We start from the raw sequence: 5,655 nt of genomic DNA, 5'->3' as shown, positions 1-5,655 counted from the left end.
GAGACTATTGAAGCATGCAAAAAAGTAAACAAAAAAAAAGCCCTCACCCAGCAGAAAAAAAATCACAAAAAACGGAGACGCTATAAGTCTTGGAAAATGGCGCCATTTTTTTTTCTAAACAAATTTGGGAATTTTTTTTACCACTTAAATAAAAAAGAACCTAGACATGTTTGGTGTCTGTGAACTTGTAATGACCTGGAGAATCATAATGGCAGGTTAGTTTTATCAATTAGTAAACATGGTTAAAAAAAAAAAACACTGTGAAATTGCACTTGTTTTGCAATTTCAACACACTTGGAATTTTCTTTCCCGTTTTCCAGTACACGACATGCTAAAACCAATGGTGTCGTTCAAAAGTGCAACTCGTCCTGCAAAAAAACAAGCCATCACATTGCCATATGACCGAAAAAAAAAAAGTTATGGCTCTGGGAAGAAGGGGAGCAAAAAAACGGAAATTCAAAAACTGAAATACCCCTAGTCGTTCAGGGGTTAAAAAAAAATAAATGATGTAACGCCCCTTAAACACAATTTTGATCTATGAAATAAATTAACCCTTACAGAAAAATAATGTAAAAATATATTGTAAACACTAGTATTGTGGGTTTTTTGTTCTCCCTAAAATACAATAAAAGCTAACATAACGTCGTATGTATCCAAAATTGGTATCAATAAACCCGCCAGGATGCCACTCAATAAAGAAGCGTAAATCTTACATGCCTTGGAAAAAGGAATTTTTTTTTTTTTTGTAAACTGCAGAATTTTTTTTTCAGCTATATAATAAAAATCATTGGAAGCTTTGTGTTGCCATCAACGAACTGACCTGAAAGATCATATCTTCAGGTCATTTTTTTTTTACCATACAATGAATGCCTTATAAACAAAACCCAAAAAACAATTACAAATTTTTTTTATCTTTCTTTTTTCACCATGTCACCCCGCTTGGATCCCATTATTCATTACCTTGTATAGAAATACAACTCGTCCTGCAAAAACTTCAAGCACTCATACTGGATATGTGGACACGAAAAAAGATTAAAAAAAAAAGTTATGGCTTTTGGAAGAACAAAAGAGAAAAAAAAAAGTAAAGTGCTAAAAATGGCTAATTGCTGGATCGGGAAGGAGTTAATCAGGAGGCAAACAGAGGATTCCCCATAAGAGAATTCCATATTTATGGCAAGTCCTCTGTAAGGTACAGTACGTTATGTGGCGTCACTGACAAGTTTCCAAGATCTGTAATACCTGTATATTTTGTATTTCCTTTTATCATGTATTAGATGTTTTTACTTAAAAATAAAAGAAAACTAGAACATTTGGTCAATAAAGAAGAGATAAAAATCCTTATTCTGACTCCATGGCTAAGCTGCAAGCTTAGGGCGCCGTTAGACACCAATTCTAGCAGGGTCAGACTGGGACAAAAAAGAGCAGCCCTGCCACACAAACCCCATCGGCCCACACACTATAACACTACCCACCCCCGATCAGTGAATTTTTGCTATACTTTGTCATGCCCCCAACATTCCTCTTAAAGGAGTTATTTGAAGAGCCACATGTGAATGGCGCCGCAGTGCGCAAGATCGACCAAAGCTCCTTTTACATAGGGCTCTTTAGAGACCCGGCTCTCGGGATCATGGGGGGTCCCAGCAATTGGAAAGTTCTCGGGATAGGGAAATACTTGGGATAATCGATTTAAATGGGTTTTCCAATATATTGTTTAATTTTCTCATAGGAATACTGAAAATAATAAACCAATATTGATCTTCCCAAAGTCCAATGTCGCCTTTCCGACAACAGGACACGAGAAGTGGTACTGTGTAGTGATGAGCGAGTGTGCTCGTTACTCGAGGTTTCTGAGCATGCTTGGGTGTTCTCCGAGTATCTTGGGCGTGCTCTTAGATTATGTTTGTGTCTCTGCAGCTGCATGATTTGCAGCTGCTAGACAGCCTGAATACATGTGGGGAATTCCATAATAAATATGCAGACCCTGCATGTGTTCAGGTTACGGTATCTAAAATCGCAAATCATGCACAAACATAATCTATGAGCACTCCCAAGATACTCGGAGAACACCCAAGAATGCTCGGAAAACTCAAGTAACGAGCACACTCGCTCATCATTAGTACTGTGCAGTGTGTATATACAGGACAGAAGGAGTGGTACTGTGCAGTGTATATATACAGGACAGGAGGAGTGGTACTGTGCAGTATGTACACTGCTCAAAAAAATAAAGAGAACATTTAAACAACAGAATCTAACTCCAAGTAAATCAAACTTCTGTGAAATCAAACTGTCCACTTAGGAAGCAACACTGATTGACAATCAATTTCGCATGCTGTTGTGCAAATGGAATAGACAACAGATGGAAATTATTGGCAATTATCAAGACCCCCTCAATAAAGGAGTGGTTCTGCAGGTGGGGACCTCAGACCACATCTCAGTACCAATGCTTTCTGGCTGATGTTTTGGTCACTTTTGAATGTTGGTTGTGCTTTCACACTCGTGGTAGCATGAGACGGGCTCTACAACCCACACAAGTGGCTCAGGTAGTGCAGCTCATCCAGGATGGCACATCAATGCAAGCTGTGGCAAGAAGGTTTGCTGTGTCTGTCAGCGTAGTGTCCAGAGACTGGAGGCACTACCAGGAGATAGGCCAGTACAGCAGGAGACATGGAGGGGGCCGTAGGAGGGCAACAACCCAGCAGCAGGACCGCGACCTCAGCCTTTGTGCAAGGGGGAGCACTGCCAGAGCCCTGCAAAATGACCTCCAGCAGGCCACAAATGTGCAAGTGTCTGCACAAATGGTTAGAAACTGACTCAATGAGGATGGTCTGAGTGCCCGACGTCCACAGATGGGGGCTGTGCTCACAGCCCAACACCCTGCTGGACACTTGGCATTTGCCACAGAACACCAGAATTGGCAAAATCACCACTGGTGCAATGTGCTCTTCACAGATGAAAGCAGTTTCACACTGAGCACGTGACAGTATGGAGGCGCCGTGGAGAGCAATCTGCTGCCTGAAACATCCTTCACCATGACAGGTTTGGCAGTGGGTCAGTAATGGTGTGGGGTGGTATTTCTTTGGAGGGCTGCACAACCCTCCATGTGCTCGCCAGAGGTAGCCTGACTGCCATTAGGTACCGAGATGAGATCCTCAGACCCCTTGTGAGACCATATGCTGGTGCGGTTGGCCCTGGGTTCCTCCTAATGCAGGACAATGCCAGACCTCATGTGGCTGGAGTGTGTCAGCAGTTCCTGCAAGATGAAGGCATTGAAGCTATGGACTGGCCCGCCCGTTTCCCAGACTTGAATCCGATTGAACACATCTGGGACATCATGTCTCGCTCCTTCCACTAACGTCACGTTGCACCACAGACTGTCCAGGAGTTGGCGGATGCTTTAGTGCAGGTCTGCGAGGGTCTCCCTCAGGAGACCATCTGCTGCCTCATCAGGAGCATGCCCAGGCGTTGTAGGGAGATCATACAGGCATGTGGAGGCCACACACAATACTGAGCATCTTTTCCTTGTCATGAGGCATTTCCACTGAAGTTGGATCAGCCTGTAATTTGATTTTCCACTTTGATTGTGAGCATCATTCCAAATCCAGACCTCCATGGGATATTCATTTTGATTTACAATTATAATTGTTATGTTTTATTGTTCTGAACACATTCCACTATGCAATTAATAAAAATTTGCAACTGAAATATTTCATTCAGAGATATCTAGGATGTGGGATTTTAGTGTTCCCTTTATTTTTTGAGCAGTGTATATATACAGGACTGGAGGAGTGGTACTGTGCGGTGTATATATACAGGACAGAAGGATTGGTACTGTGCAGTGTATATACAGGACTGGAGGAGTGGTACTGTGCAGTGTGTATATACAGGACAGGAGGATTGGTACTGTGCAGTGTGTATATACAGGACTGGAGGAGTGGTACTGTGCAGTGTATATATACAGGACAGGAGGAGTGGTACTGTGCAGTGTATATATACAGGACAGGAGGAGTGGTGCTGTGCAATGTGTATATTCAGGACTGGAGGAGTGGTACTGTGCAGTGTATATATACAGGACAGGAGGAGTGGTACTGTGCGGTGTATATATACAGGACAGGAGGAGTGGTACTGTGCAGTGTGTACATACAGGACAGGAGGAGTGGTACTGTGCAGTGTGTATATACAGGACTGGAGGAGTGGTACTGTGCAGTGTATATATACAGGACAGGAGGAGTGGTACTGTGCGGTGTATATATACAGGACAGGAGGAGTGGTACTGTGCAGTGTATATATACAAGACAGGAGGAGTGGTACTGTGCAGTGTGTATATACAGGACAGGAGGAGTGGCACTGTGCAGTGTGTATTGTAGCATAGCGCCTACTACGTGTCTTGGGGAACACTCGCTTGGCAGCAGAATCAAAGCACTCGGGCACGGTTTTCTATCAAAAACAGTCTTTTCGGTTTATTTCACATAATGTAAACCACATCCACAGGAACTTGGTAACAGTTTGAACACCGTCTGCATATATTCATCTTTACCACACTTCGTCTCTTACCCCGGTCAGCATTATACACGGTTTTCAGACCGTTACCCGTTGGCAACCTTTACGGGTTCCTGGACACCCCTTGGCCTCCGAGGTGCCCATACACAGTGTCTATCACTCTGACCCCGGTCAGTGTCACACGGTTCCTTCCCGTTACCTGTTGGTGCCGCACAGGATTCCCGGATACCTCTTCTCCACAGAGGTATCCATCAGACGTTTCTCACTCACACTGACTTCAGGTGAGTCCCAGGTCCTCAACACAGACCTCCCAGGTCTACGGTCTCCAGGTGCTTCCAGGACGACTCCACTCGCCGGAGCCTCCAACACCAACCGTCCATGCTATGTCCAGCACGCAGGCTCTCCAGCCTGGAATGGTCACTGTGTGCTTCCAGGACGTCTGTCCCCACCTGGGACCGTCCAGCACACAGGCCACTTTGCAGTGTCCTGCCAGGACACACGGAAGTGTGTCCACCCTGACGGACACTTACCCACTAAGGGCTCATTTCCACTGGCGAGAGACAAATTGGTCCGTAATCTGGACCGAAAAAAGGGATGTAGCGTATGGGATTGTCATGCAAGTGTAATGCGAGTGCAATGCGATTTTTAATCGCACCATCCGTTTTACATCCGTATGCAATCCGTTTTATTTCTCTGCAACTATTTTTCTACAGTCATTTACAGGACCATGGACAGTGTTCTAGGCCACAGAATGGTGATGTATCCGTAAAAAACGGACGGAATACGGATGGTCCGTATTCCGTCCGTTTTTTTTCTCGCACCCATTGATTGCATTGGCGAGTCTCGTCCGAGACTCACAGCAAGGGCTCATTTCCACATGCGAGTCACACGTCCGTATCTCGCATGTGGAAACCAAGCTGTGGAGCCGGCACTCAGGAGCGGAGCGTGCGGCCGCATAGGAACACATGGAGCTGCACAGCTCCGCTCCTGAGTGCCGGCTCCACAGCTTGGTTTCCACATGCGAGATACGGACGTGTGACTCGCATGTGGAAATGAGCCCCAAATCGCAGCATGCTGCGATTTTTTTCTCAGTCCGATTTCGGCTGAGAAAAAAATCGCAAATGAAAAGACACCTATTGAATAACATTGGTCCGAGTG

The sequence above is a fragment of the Ranitomeya variabilis genome, chromosome 3 (genome assembly GCF_051348905.1).
Source record: "Ranitomeya variabilis isolate aRanVar5 chromosome 3, aRanVar5.hap1, whole genome shotgun sequence".
Classification (NCBI taxonomy): Eukaryota; Metazoa; Chordata; class Amphibia; order Anura; family Dendrobatidae; genus Ranitomeya; species Ranitomeya variabilis.
This window is presented reverse-complemented; position numbering follows the sequence as displayed.